The following is a 14564-nucleotide window of genomic DNA, read 5'->3' on the forward strand; positions in this document are numbered from 1 at the left end:
CACGGGGCTGGACAGCCTGAGCCGGGAGTGCTGTGTGACGGCAGGGGGCCGGGACGGTACCGTGCGGCTCTGGAAGATCCCGGAGGAGTCGCAGCTTGTGTTTTACGGGCACCAGTAGGTCTGGGGCGGGAGAGGGGGCTGCAGGCAGGGGGGTCAGGCTGGGGCAGCGGTGTGCAGGTGCCAAGCATCACTAGGAGCCTGCCGGCACTGTGGGGATGCTGATGCCCCGGTGAGCCCTTGTCTCCTAAATAGGATCCCAAAGCATGCTCATAACTGATGGCAGTTGCCCCTTCTCTTCACAGGGGCTCCATCGATTGTATCCAGCTCATCAGTGAGGAGCACATGGTGTCAGGCACCGATGACGGGTGAGCACAGGGCCGGGGTGGTGCCTGGGGTGCGCAGGCGGTGCCCCCCTCGGCCCCCTCGCCCCTTCCCTCCCTGGCAGGTCCCTAGCCCTGTGGGGGCTAACGAAAAAGAAGCCGCTGGCAGTGGCCCGGCAGGCACATGGCATGCAGGATGCCCAGGGCCTGCAGCAGCCATACTGGATCTCAGCAGTGGCCGCCCTGCGCAACAGGGACCTCCTGGCTACAGGTGTGTGGCAGCTGCTTTGGAGTGGGGGTGTGGAGAGGGGGGCGTCCTGCTCCCTTACCTGGGTGGGAGTGCATGGCAGTCTTCTCTCTCTGCCCCAGGCTCCCACAGCGCCAGCGTGAAGCTCTGGAAGTGCGGTGAGGGATTTCGGAAGCTGGAGCCCCTCTGGGACATCCCGTTGGTATGGATGGGGAGGTGGGGGATTGGAGCTGGGCTTGGGGCATCTCTGGGCAGGGGCTCCCCTCCCTGGGCGGCAGGAGGAGGCTGCCAGAGCCCCTCACCCTGCCCTGTCCCCTCCAGGTGGGTTTTGTTAACAGCCTCAAGTTCTCTGCAGCCGGTGACTTCCTGGTGGCTGGCCTTGGACAGGAGCACCGGTACTGTCCCCCCTCCCTGGTGCTGCCCAGGGGCACAGCCCCCCCCTGCTCCTCCAAGGGCTCGGCGGAGGGTAGCCCCCATCTCTCTCATCTGCAGGCTTGGCCGGTGGTGGAGAGTCAAAGAGGCCAAGAACAGCGTCTGCATCGTCCCTCTGAAGCGGAGGGCTGCAGCCCCCAGTCCCGAAGCCCCTGACAGCCCTGAAGCCCCCGACAGCTCCTAGCCCCTGGCCCCAGAGGCGCTGGAGCCAGGTCACCAAACCCCTGTCCCTGGAGCTGCGCCCCGAGTCCTTTGTGCAACCATCTTCCTGGAGCCGGCAGGACGTGAGCAGGGGGTGTCGCATGGCCCCCTGATCCTGCTGGCCCCCCTATCATGATGTGGCTCTGCCCTCTGCGAGGGTCTGCCCCTTTCCCTCAGGTTCAGCCTGACCTGAGCTCTGGAAGAGTCTTATTTAAAAAAAAAAACAAACCAAACCCACTTTATTTACATAAATTACAAAATAAAATAATCACACTTTTGCTCACACTAAGAATCTACTCTTAAAAACGCGGTTGGGCTCAGCACAGCAAGGAGCCACAGCAAGGTCGTTGCTAGCAGAGCCTTGTGCTCTTAACACAGCGTTCCATTTTTATAGCTCTCATTTTTATAGCTTAAACCATGATAGAGACAGAGTCACAGCAGCACAGAATGGATGCTGAAAGAGACCTCTAGAGATCATCCAGCCCACCTCGGCTGCTCGAGCAGGGCCAGCTGCAGCAGGCTGTGAGTCTGCTTCTCGAAGGTTCTATTGGCTGCGTTGCTCCCAGGTTGTGGAGCTCGCATGGGAAATGGGCAATGAAGAGGGATGAAGTTTTCAGGCACTTTCTGGCCGGTGCAGTGATTTTTATTTTTATTTTCCTTCTGATTTTTTCTCCCCCCTTCCTGGTCTTGCAGCTGCCCAAGGTGCAGCCAGACAAGCGGAGGAGGGTCCCTGCCTGGCCTGCAGCTCCCTCCCTCGCCATTCTTGGGGTGATTTGGGGTTATGTTGCTGTGTCAGTGAGGCAAAGCTGGGCTCTTGGGGGCTGAGGTCAGTGGGACCCGAGGAAGGCCGTGATGGTCTTGAGGCTTTGAAGGGCTGTGCACCGAGCCCTGTCCCCACTGGAGGGGACGCTGGTGGTGTTCAAGACGAAGGCCTTGCAGCCCTTGTTGTCGTGTGTGCCCGTGTCCCCCCCGGCCCCCAAGGTCTGTCGTTGTCGCAGGGGCTCTGTGCTGCTTTCTGCATGGGGCCGTGTCCGTGAGTCCTGCAGGGACCTGTCTGTCCTGGCTTCCCCACCAAAGGGCTGCTTCCCCTGGGGAAGGGGAGAGGGGAGTTGTTCCCGTTCCCGTCCCCCCCCCACCATCGCCTGCCCCGCTGGTGGTGACTGGGCCCTGGGGGTGGCTGGGTTCCCCTCGTGGCTTGCTGGCTCGGATTTGGGGCTCAGTGGGGCTTTTGCACCTCTTGGGGGCTGTTTCTTGGTGCCCCCTGTGCTCCCTCCCCCTCCCACATAGGCACCGAGCGGTTCTGGAGAAACAGCTTTTAATTGAAAAGACAAGAGAAAAGGTCCCATCCAAGCTGGTCTAACCCCTCCCTAGCCACCCCCGCCCACCCCCCCTGCCATATACCCCACCCCTCCTCTCCCACCCCCCCACTCCCCCCATCTCCATCCCTCTCACCCCTGTCTAATCCCCCCCACTCACACACCCTCACGTTGGCTGCCAGAGCCCTGCGCTTGCTGGGTGGCATTGGCAAGGAGCTCTGCGCCTGCCTCTTCCTCCGCTTGCCGGCCGTGGCAGGTGGGGACGGTGGCAGGTCCTTCCCCGCATCCTGCCACGGCTCCTGGGGCTCCATCCCGCTGCCGTTGACTATTTTGAGGCGCAGCATGGCGTCGCTGAGCTTGGGGATGCAGTAGTCGGGGGTGAGCATCTCCTCAGGCAGCGAGAGCGAGCTGAAGTCGCGGTCGGGGGTGTCTGCGCCGGTGCCACCAGCGTCCTCGGGCACGGAGCTCCTGCTGGGAGCATCCTGGCTGACCCCCACTCCATCCAGGGAGCAACCGAAGAGCCTTAGGGCCTCTTCCAGGACCATCTCCTTGGACACCGCAAGGTCGCCTGCAGTGTCCCCAAGGGCTTCGTTGTTGGTGGCAGCGCAGGGGCTGGTGTGGACATCGCCGCCCGGGGGTGCCCCCACAGGGGTGGCCGTGCTGGGGATGTTTATCTGTGCCAGCTGCCCCTCGCTGTGCTGGTAGCCAGGGACGGACACTGGCGGCTCCAGAGGGTCTGGGGTCACCCCACTCCTCTGATTTTTGTAGGGTGTGAGGTATCATGGTTGGCCCTGGGGGGCCCCGCAGCCCGCGGGACCCCACAGGGCAGCACCCGGCAGAGAAGCGGCGCCTTGGCCGAGCGTGGCGGTGGCCGGTGGAGGCAGGTCGGCGGTTGTCCACTGGATGCAGAAGACCCGGGGGTCGAAGAGGCAGCCACATGGAGCCCTCTGCAGACATGTGTGGGTGAGGGGGGAACCGTGCTGGGCCGGGGTGGCTGTCCAGGAGCACCCGCTGAGCCAGCCCTGATGGCCGACATCCCCCAGCTCTGGGCCAGGGGCGTGGGGAGCTTGTGGCCGGGGTGATCCCCACGGGGTGAGCCGCTGTGCCGGTGGGACAGGGTTGCAAATCGGGGAGGAGACTGGCATCTAGGAGGTGAAAGGGGAGAGGTGGCCCCAAATATTTGGGGAATTCTCTGCAGATGGGCTTTACTGGGCACGCACCGCCCGGGCGAGGGCAAGGATGCTCACCGGGGCTTGCTGAACCCCCATGCGAAAAGTGCCGGGGGAACGGGTGTGATGGGGATGGCGAAGGTGCCAGAGCAGACTGGGATGCCATATCTGCTGGTGGTGCCTGGGGGGCCCGGGGTGCCCGGGCTGCAGGGAAGGGCTGCTCCCGCGTGGGCAGGCGGCACGGGTTGGCTGAGCCTAAGAGAATGAGACAGGAGCGATGGCCGGCGGTCACCTCTGCTCTTGCCCCCCAAGAGCATCCCTGGGCTGCAGGGCTTGGGGTCGGTCCCTACCTCGAGGGTAGAAAGTTTTGGGGAGCACGAATGGCTGGAAAAGCTGGGGCGCCGGGGGGCCCCAGGGCCCAGGCAGTGGGAGCTGCGTTGGTGGCCGCGCCATGGTCCCTTCTGGCTGTTGGCTGCCAAGGACTCTTTGGCGTCTCCCCGGAAGGAATGTGGGGGCTCCCTGTGTTCCACCCCACCCCAAGAGCCTCCCCAGCTCCTCCTGGGGAGGGAAAGGGTTAAGGGAGGCTGGGGTGCCCCCGAGGACTACAGGCGGCTCTCGGGGTCTTCGGGTGCAAATGCTCTTGGCTTTCAACAGTATTTTTCCGGTGGGGGAAGAACAACAAGTTGATTCAGCCGAGCCAAGCGGGGACCAAGCTGCAGCCACAGCCTCCTTGCGCCAGATGGCAAATGCGTTTGTGACCGTTGCCCGCGCTTCTGTTTGCTGCGTTGACCGGAGCGAGGCAGAAATAGGAAAAAGGACCTCGAGGGCACGAAGGAAGGTCACGCGGTGTCGCTCGGTGGCACGCTTTCCCCCAGCCCTCGCTCCAGTAGTGCTGTCAGGTCTTTCAGTCTCCTGCTGGGAAAAGCAGCAGCTCTGGATCCCCCTGGGAGGGGGCGGCCCTTTCCCTGGGTGCGTGACACCCCGGAGGAGACGGTACCCGCCGCCGCGTGCTCCCAGAAAAGGACTGGATTCTGCCCAACATCCGGTGTCGGGGCGCTGGGGCTGTTTGCACTCTACGGGATCCCAGGGATGGGGTTAGTACATCCCCTCCTCGTGCTTGGAGGATTTGGCGCTAGCAAGGACACCCCAAGGGTACCAAGGACACAGGCCTCTCGCTCCCGCTGTGTGAACAGTGTGTGGCCTGGGGGAGTCAGGACAACTGCCGTGAACCGGAGGCCAAAGATCTCTCCTGGCCTGTATCCTGGTAATCAAAGAGATTGCGCTCTGTTCGTGAGGCACCTCTGGCTGCAAGATTGTGCAAGGCCATGTGCCGCATAACTTGTGGCAGGGACCGATGCTGGGGGCATGAAGGCAAGCGCGCTTCTAAAAGTATAAAACTCCGTTTCATTTCAGAGCGCAGCTGAGCCACCCCGCTCCTCAAGACTCTGCCATCTGCACTGCTGTGGCTGGGACTGGGCAGTGCTGCACATCCCAAAGGCCACCAAGTCACACCCGTGTCCCTGCTGCTTTGCCGGGAGCTTCTGCGATGCGAGCGATGTTCTCGGGGCTGATCTCTTGGACTGCAGCTACTCCGTCCCTGACCGGCAGCTGGCCAGGAGGGTTGTGTCCCAGGTGGAATTCCACCTCTCTGACGAGAACCTGGCCAAGGATGCTTTCCTCCTGAAACATGTCCAGAAGAACAAGATGGGCTTCGTCAGCATCAAACCGCTGACGTCCTTGAAGAAGGTAGGCAGCGCGTTGCGTTGGCCAGCCGGGGTGGGAAGTGGCCTCCACGTGGAGGATGCCTGGGTGTGTGGGTGTGCTCTGGCTGTCTGCCATGGCCAAAACACTGCTGTGTTATCAACAGCTTTCTAGCTACCAGTACAGAGCACAGCACTACGAGGGCTGCTGTGGGGTAAAGGAACTCCAACTCAGCCAGATCCAATACAGAAGGAAAGTGGAGAAACAACAGAGGGAGCAGCCCAGGGACACAGAGCCCCAGGTCTTATCTGGCCGCTCCTGTGACCATATGGTGTATTCAAAATCAAATACCTGAAGTGCTCCCTTAGATGCAGTTTACAGCCAGGGGACAAGAAGGTGGCAGTTCTGCATTTTGCAGCTCCCAGGCTGATGGCAGAGCCAAAGCAAAAAAAACAAACCCAAAACCAAACCAACCAAGAGAGGTAAAACTGGAGCGCAGGGAGCAAATGCTTTTCTTTCACCTTAGGCCAACTGCTCGGACGCTCTCTATGCTGCCCTGCCACAGAGGGCATCCCTCTCGTACCAGTAAGAGACATAAGAGTGAATTAAAGCCAGGACCCCAAACCACACCAAAAACCTGGTCGTGATGAAGAAGAAAGTGGAGAATGCATCAAATATAACAGAAAATTATTTTGGACATTCCCAGTTTACATTTGGAAAAAAGAGAAGGAAAACAAAGAGGAGGAATTAGGTATTAAAAGAAGAGCACTGAATGATAAAGCAGTAGCAGTCCCTCTACCACTACAAACCCACACCCCCCCACACACGTACACACACAGACTGAACACCACCAAACTCCCCTTGACTGTGATGTTCCCCTCAGCTTGCTGGTCTAGAGATACTGAATGCCTGAAGCACACCAAGGATAACTGAAAACATCTGCATGGCTTTAATGGGAATCCTCCAACTGAAACAAAGCGCTTTCTCCCTCTGTCTGCGTTGGCACATCCCCGAGTCACGCTCTCACTCCTCTCCTTCAAAGTCAAGATTCCTAAACGTGAAAAGCGGGAGTGGGGAAAGGCGAAGGGAAGAGAAAAAGAGGGAGAGCATCATCAGTGGAAGACCTGCCAGCTGCTGCTGATTCAGCCCTGTTCGGGGGACCACCCCAGCAGAGAGGAGCTGGTTTGCATGCCACAGACCTCCCTGCCTGTTCCCAGGGACAGGCCGTTTGCTCAGCCTTGCCGGCCAAAGCGTGGGAAAAGTGTAGGTGTGCGCCATCGCTTGCTGAGGAGCACGGTCACGATCACGTACAATCCTTTACCTTTTTCCTCCCTGGATTCAAAGGGTTTCTGTCTTCAAAGTGAGAGCCTTCCATACGGTCATTTGTGACATTTCATCCAGGATAACAATCTCAGAAGGATCAGTCCTGCAATAAATATTTTACATAGCAATCCGTGATTATGGGAACTGATGCCACCAAGGGCATTAGCATCAGCAAGAGGAACAGTGGAGCCCCGAGAATCAAAGCTCCGCATAAGCGTGGGAGGTTTTGCTGGATGAGGAGTTTTGGGAGGCAAGCCGGGGAGCTGCAGAGCAACAGCTCTGTGCAAAGGCTCTTGCTGGGGCTTAGCCCCGGTCCGGGTTCCTAAGCCACTGCTGGTACAGATCACGCCTGCAACTCCTCATGTGTAAGTATGAGGATCTCCAGCTACCGTAAAGGCACTGATGAGGCAAGGTTTGGGGGTCAAACGCGAGTGCTGCAGCCACTCTGCTTGGGGTCAGAGCCCTGCAATCACCTCCTGCAGCCCTGCCCCTACCCAGCTCCGTCCACATAGCCCCTGGCATGGGTCCTTGCAGCCCCAGAGACTGGACTACGGCTCCGCAGCAGCCTGGGGCCACCAAAGCTGAAACGCTGAAGCCCCGACAGGCTTCCAGCCAGAGAGGGTGGCTGCCCTCCTCTTCCCCTGGGGTGCTGAACCTGCTGGCAGCATCAGTCCCCAGCTGGTGCGTCTTGCGTACATCTTTCTCAATTAAATGTACAGTGGATGTCTTCTCGTTCAGCTAGTCTGGAGCTTAAAAAGCAGCTTAAAAATACGGGACAGGGTAATTTTTGGTGGACATGGCCAGAGCCTGCATGTTCTTGAGAGAAACTTTGGAAGAAGACCTAAGCCTTAAGGCACTGCCCTGAGGGGGTCTCCTTCCATGACGCAAATGCTGCTCTGGAGCATGGCGAGCTCTGTCCCAGCAGTGCCCAGTGCCTTTCCCTGCCTGCTGTCACAGGATGGCCACACGGGAGAACTGTGGCCAAGCTGCTGGAGCACTCCGGCCTTACAACACCAGAAGGGCTCAGGAGGAGAGTGTGGCGGTGGAAAGAGCAGCTCTGGACAAAGCAGGCGCTGGGGCTCCCTGGCAGTGCTGCTGTTCCGGGACTCTGCACACAAGCACTGCCCCTGCAGTTCCAGAAGTGGACTCGGAGAAAGGATTGTGGACAAACAGGTCGCTGCAGGATCCTTTGGGGCGGCTCCTCCTTCACACAGGCTCTGGGTCACACTAGATCGGTAGATACTGAATTAGAAATGGGATGGATAATGACATTTCTTTGTGGACAACATGATTCCAAGGAAGAAAACCTGAAAACACGAAACAAACCGACTACCAACCACAGGTAGTCATACTCGTGCCACGCTCGGAGCTGGGCACCCCAGGGGTAGATGGTGGCTGAAGAAACCCTCAGGCACAGGGAAGGGGAGGGAGTCCATGCTGACCAGCATGCTAGGAGGCAGCAGGCAGTGCTCAACAGCCCACCCCTCGCCTCCTTCTTGGAAAACACCCCACTGGACTCTGCTTAGTCCAACCTGGCCCCGCAGCACTCGACGAAAGGCAGAGCAACAGCAGAGCTGGCCAGGAAGCAGGGGGCTGCGGCTGGACCCCCCAACCCCTCTATTACTTGCTCTCTCTAGTTTCTGCAGTTGCAGAAGCAGTAGCAAGAAGTTACACCAACCCACTGCAGTAGCAGAAGCGGAGGCGACTTCACATGAACCACTTCTTTGCTTAGACCTAACAAGTAAAACCACAGGAGACGTTAATTCCTGCAATGGAACGTCTTGCTCAAAGTTACTAACCGTACACAGTCTCAACGCAGAGCTGCTCCTCTTTAAGGAGACTGATCATGCATCCCTCACCCCCTCCAGCTGGACCTCCAAGCCACACACACAGCAACCAGCTAAGAAAGCAGACAGAAAACAGCAAAGTTTGCAGCAAGTCTGGCATCAAGGAGCCTCCCTCACCTTCAAGTCCAAGGTATTTTCTGGCTCTGGTCATCTTGTGTTCAGCACAATCACAATTAAATACATTCAGTATTGGGTTTAGGGTCTTAGGGGGATGTATTGTGGCAGAAGCAAGAGAAAACAATGCATTTGTTACTGGGGTTTGTTTTAGTTTAGGCATTTACTTACCTGGGGTTCGTCGATAACCCTGAGGATCTTGCAAAGCTAGCACCGATTGCTTTGCTTTTCAGTAAAAACAAAAATGAGAAAGAAGGCCACATGCAGCTTTTCTCTCCTTCAGGTATTCCAGAAAGAACTTGTCCTACTACCAGCTCCATCTGGCAAATGAATAAAAACCTCTGTCCCCAGATGATCAGCGATAAGACACTATGCCAGGAAGCGATGTGATGATGCAATTGCTAACAGCTAAGAAGCGCTGCTTCTAGCACTGACTCTTGGTGACCTGCGCTGGACCAGATTCAGACAGGACTGCTAGAGCCAACAGCAGCTGCAAAGTTATAACCGCAGATGTTTCCCAGAGCATAGAAAAGCCTGCTGGAGGGATTCACCCTAAAGGACAGGAACCACGCTTGGCAATACTGTCTCTAGCTTGGGCTGCTTCCTTCTGAGTATTGTAGGGAGAGGAGTCTTTATGCATGAGGAACTTGCCTTTCAATCACTTTGACAGAAGACTTGCTCCATAAACAAAGGAAAACACTTCAGTTGAACTGGTGCAGTTTGAACTTTATTTAAAACAGCTGTAATCTAATCTGCATAGTGCTGGGGCAGCATCCAACCTCTGCAATAGCCAGGGAAACTCCAGAACAGCAACATCTCTCTGCACGCGGCCAAGCGCTGAGTCAGGGTACATTAAAATAAAGTGTGTAATCTGACCCATGCTGGATCAAGTCCAGGAAACTAGTAACCTGACTTCTTCCTAAACTTCTTCTTAACACCCTAAGAGTGAGGGGGGGAAAAACAACAACAACAACAACAAAGCACAATTAGAAGATAATTCTGCAAAGCAAGAGTAAAAAAAAATAAATCCATGTACAGGCATATACTTTGATATCAATTAGCTAGGTTAGTTTGAGACCAGCTGCAGAAATGCATGTGCTGACTAGAGGTTAAGGGCACAACAGCCTTTAACAGATCAAGTGGAAGAATTTGTTTAAAAGCATGGTAATATTACAGGCTTGTAGACCATTACAAAACACTTTTCATAGTTGCTTTGCCGTTTATCTTATCACCTACTTCAGCTTTAATTCCTTCAAATTAACGATGGAGTTTTATTTACACAAGTGCTGAAGTTGTATACCTACTGTAACTAGTACACAGACTTGACAGTATTGAAAGACCATGGTTTTAACCCAGGTCACAAAACCAAGGTAACCATTTTATAAACTCAGGGTGTAGCTCTGCTAAAAGCCACTGAAGTAACATAGGTTCTCTTTCTTAATTTTAACCTGTGAGTAAACGTAAGCCTTGCACTCTTAAGTTTTGGGTTTTTTTCGAGGGGAGAAGGAGGAATAAGACCTCTCAAACCCACTAAGGCAGATTTTCTAAGAGATGAATTGCACTTGAAGCAAGCTGGAAACCAGAGGTAATAAGGAAAAAAGGTAAGTATACGGTCATGGTCATGCTTTCTCCACAAGTTTGGAATACCAGCAGTAGGGGGAATGCTGGAGAATGAAGACCGTGCAAGGTAGCTACATGCCCCTTCGGTCTTGTCACTAGGGTTTGAGGTGGATGCTTAAAATGATCAGAGCTCAGAATTGCGGTTTAAGCCAAGCAACTAATTTTAAAAGAAGTCAGGGGTATCTGTTGTCCGCACAGCAAAATGGGACTTCAGCTGTCAGCGCAGTTTGCAAGCTGCACTATTCAGAGGGTGTTAATTCAAAACCTGGAAATACTAGAAGCAGGAAAGCAGTGTTCCTAGTCTCCTCAAATTTACTCTACCATGACATCATCATTTTGTAGAACATACTTTTTCTGGCACTGCCCTGCCCGCCTTACATTTGGTTTACTTGTTTGAGGTTTTTAAGCAGATCCCACGTGCATTAAAAAAAATTAATAATAATTTAAAAAAAATCTTTTTGGAAGACAGTATTTTACAGTACATACGAAAATTCTCTGGAAAAACATACAACTTCATTTACAAAAACACCAAGTTATAAAGAAGTTACAATAGAGAGAGAGCACAACATTTGTTTCATGGGATCAGAATTTCTCCCCACCCCTCAAAAAACCCTCATGCACTTAACTGGGTAAGCAGTGTTACCAGTTTACAGAACCGGAACTTCAGACTACTACAAGTTTTCATGTAACCACGTAGAACAGCTTTCAGGGTTTATCTGAAAACACTCTCTGCATGCCAATTCCTTTCAAAACTCTCCCTTGCAGGTGGGTAGCAGTGCCACAACAGCCTTGGCTATTGCAATGTTTAAGTACATCTTCAAGCTGTGTGTTCCGAGTTTAGCTTTCCTACCCAGCGACAACAAAAAAAGCCCTCAAGTCTCATGCTGGAGCAGTCTCAAGACAAAAATCAGATACATCGGCATGGGACACGTCTATCATCTCCATACCTTGGTAGCATCCTCTGCTGCGTTGTCTTCAATACCACAATTATTTATGGGCCTCCATGGGAGGCAATACTTGTGTAGCGCGTGGCCGTGTTAGGCAGGGGACTAGCTAGCTGAGGAAGCTGAGCACCATTGTGATAGATGCCCAGGAGTGTATGTGCCAACCGGGAAAATAGTTTAGGAGAAGAACAATATATGCACATGCACTAGGAAAGCACAAATGAATACAAGCACGTTCAGACACACTTGACACCACAATGTGGTTGCAGTAACTAGTTAACCTGTTTACCTACATTCTGAATCCAAGTCACAGGGCAGCTTGGTTTTTGTGGCTTTTTCCAAAGCTGTTTCAGCTAGTGACAGTCAAGACTTTTAAAAAGACTAATAGGGATAACTCTTACAAGAACATATTTGGGAAATGAAGGCTGAAAGAAGTTAAACTAAAAAGCATATTTTTGTTTACATCAATAAACGCGTAGAGTATTGATGTGAAGTAGTCTAGGCACTAGCAGAGTCCATTCAGCTTTTCAGTTAGCCCACCGAGTAAAACCCCTTCCTAATTACATTGTCTGTAGATCTGCTGCTGACATCTTCTGGACTGCCGCCGCCTTTGAATGCTGAATCCTGGCCAGTTAACTAGAAGAACAGAATACACAGACTCAAAATAATTGCTATACTGAAGTTACCTTCATATTTGAGTACAGCTTCCAGTCAACACATTAACTGTGTTAGTGGCCATTCTTAAAACAACATTTAGACAACACTCCCCTTACCGCACAGGAATCTCAAGCCTCGCAAGAAGTCGTACTACCCAAACCTTGAAATCTGTATCTGAAGTATTCAATAGTAGGTAACAGTTCTGCAAGCTGATTCTTTACAAGTGTCAAAATGGAGTTTTTTCTAGTTGTTCTTTGCCTCAAATCAGAGGTCAAGCCACGCAAACAGCTGTTTAAGGAGAGTTATGTATAGCAAGAAAACAAATCAAGCATTAATCAAAAGCTCCCACAAAACCCAGATTTAACAAGCAACTCCACACGGTCGTTTCAGCAGTGGACAACCTGTTGAGTAGGCTGCTGATTTCTAAAGCAGCAAAACTATCAAGAGGCATTCGAAAATCATCTGCCAGAACAAGATTAGCTCATACGTCTACATTTATAACATTCATGTCCTCTTCCTTTTGAGATTTGGGTTTTTTCTGAATGAAGAACTGCTTCCAGTTCATTGAGCAATGGGTCAGTGCAGTAATATACAAGTACAGTAGTATTTAGAGAGCCTGCCACCAGACCAAAACCAGTCACTAGTGCCAGATCTCAGGGAAAAAAAATTGTTTAATAGCTATACAGTCCGTTCAAGACAATTTCTCACACCTACATCCTAGTAAAACTAGCATTATGCTTAAATTTAGATTCCTGAATCCATTGGGGATGTATATATGCATTTCTTCTCAGTTATGTCATGCATTGTACATCAAGAATTAATTCTACTTCAAACCCTCCCTGGCCTAGCCCCCCTTCCTTACCTTTTCTCCATCTGCTAGTGTTTTGGGGCGTTCTTCTGATGGAGGTGAATGAGGTCCTTCAGTGGTCACTGAATAAGGTCGTTTAGGTGCACTGTTCTTAGGATCTGTAATTCCAGTCCCACTTAATTCATGCTGTCCTTGGACAAAACGTCCTCCTGGTTGAGAAACTGTGTTACGTCCTGGAATGGTGCTACCAACTGGAGGTCCCAATGTTCTTATTGCAACTGTAGCCTCCACTTCTGTAAGAGACACCGCGCTTCTAGAGTTCAGCCGTGAAATTAAAGACTGCATTCCACCCACCACGTCAATACATACTTGAATCAGTAACAGGAATGGAGAGTCCCTTAGACACTGATGGCTCAGCTACACGAGGTAGCTTCTCTCTCTTGTTAGCACCGTTAGATTTCTGGTGCGCAGCATTTCTGTAAGAGTCAGATGCTAGAGTTATAAAAAGCTCGTTTGTAAAATACTATACATTTCCTTTCCAGAAAGCCCATGCAAGACAAATGTCTATCTTCTTAGCTCATTGTCACAGCTCTACCAAACAACAAACTCCCAGGCAATCTAGCACGAGATCTTCATTTTGACCGCTGAACTTCAGACCGCAAATTTAAACTTCAGCGTTTTCTTTAGTCAGTCTCTATGTACTTGCACTGTCTTCCAGCTTAGTACCTCCAGCACTCTGTACTGCTTTCCATGAATGGATCTGCTCTACCCATACGGGCATCCCATTTTATTTTAGTTTTAGTGCCACTCCTCCAGTACCAAATGGTCTGAACACAGCAGGCATTACACATTTGGTACTCTTGGGCTATTACTCTCAAGATTACATATTCCTCCTGGGCTGAAGTAGCTTATGAACAAGCAGACCTCCCAGGAAGTGACACACACTTTTACTGCCCGAGTTCTCATACTGCTGCACCAAGGCAGCAGCAGCTCTAGTGTTGCTGTGATCAAGATCAGCACTTCGTCAGAACATCATACTGCTTGGCATTAACCATACTTTTTGTTAGAAAGAACAAAATTACCTACATGGAAAACACTCCGGCTTCAAGTTACACACTAACCGAAGGAGATCTACATTCAAGACCAAATAATTCCTCCGGTATCCACTTCTCCTTTCTTACGACATGTCTTCATGGATATTAAATTCATTTTTTCAAGGATTTCTTTAACCTGCCTCCCCCCACATGCCCAAAGGAGATGACAGCTTTCTTCCTGAAGCCATTAGAGCCCTCCACGTGCTTATGAACAACACAGATTCAAACAAGAAATCCCAGACCTCATTCCCATCGCGAGTCAGTTAAAAAGCAGCTTCTTCACAGCTTTAAGGTTATGGTGCTAACCTTTCTCTCTCGGCTGGAGAGGTGTCCACTTTAGCAATCTTATGTGATGAAGAGGAATTTTCCGGTGTTCTGGAGCCCGTGTCTCTGGAACTGTCCAAACAGCTTCCATCTGAAGAAGTCCTTTTGCGCTGAAGCCCACCAGCATTTTGACTAGTACCTGGCATGCTTTGCTGAAACAACAACATCAAAATAATGAAGTCTTCAAGTAATTATTAAAGGAAAAAAAAAATATTGCCAGAAGAGCCCAATTTTTAATATACCTTCTTTCTTTTCGGTAAGGTTTCTGCAGGCAAAAAATGGTGGAGGTGCTTTCTCTTCACATGAGCTGCCTCAATCTTCATACCTTCCTTTAGCACATTGAGGTGGTTAGCCTGGCTGTAAACTAACGGGAAATTTAGTGTTGTAGCTCAGTGGGAATGTTTGCATTGGGTATTTGTCAAAGTTGTTGACATGATTTACATTTGC

General features: G+C 52.1%; 1 long non-coding RNA gene across 1 annotated transcript; it reads left to right on the forward strand.

Annotated features, from left to right (window-relative positions):
• Nucleotides 1–686: 686 nt before the first annotated feature.
• On the forward strand, nt 687–1428 carry LOC126037125 (uncharacterized). Its single transcript, XR_007505518.1, has 3 exons — nt 687–769; nt 889–962; nt 1060–1428. It is a non-coding gene; the product is annotated as an uncharacterized LOC126037125 (long non-coding RNA).
• The last annotated feature ends 13136 nt before the right edge of the window (nt 1429–14564 follow it).

Source organism: Accipiter gentilis, unplaced genomic scaffold (assembly GCF_929443795.1).
Source record: "Accipiter gentilis unplaced genomic scaffold, bAccGen1.1, whole genome shotgun sequence".
In the NCBI taxonomy this organism is placed as follows: Eukaryota; Metazoa; Chordata; class Aves; order Accipitriformes; family Accipitridae; genus Astur; species Astur gentilis.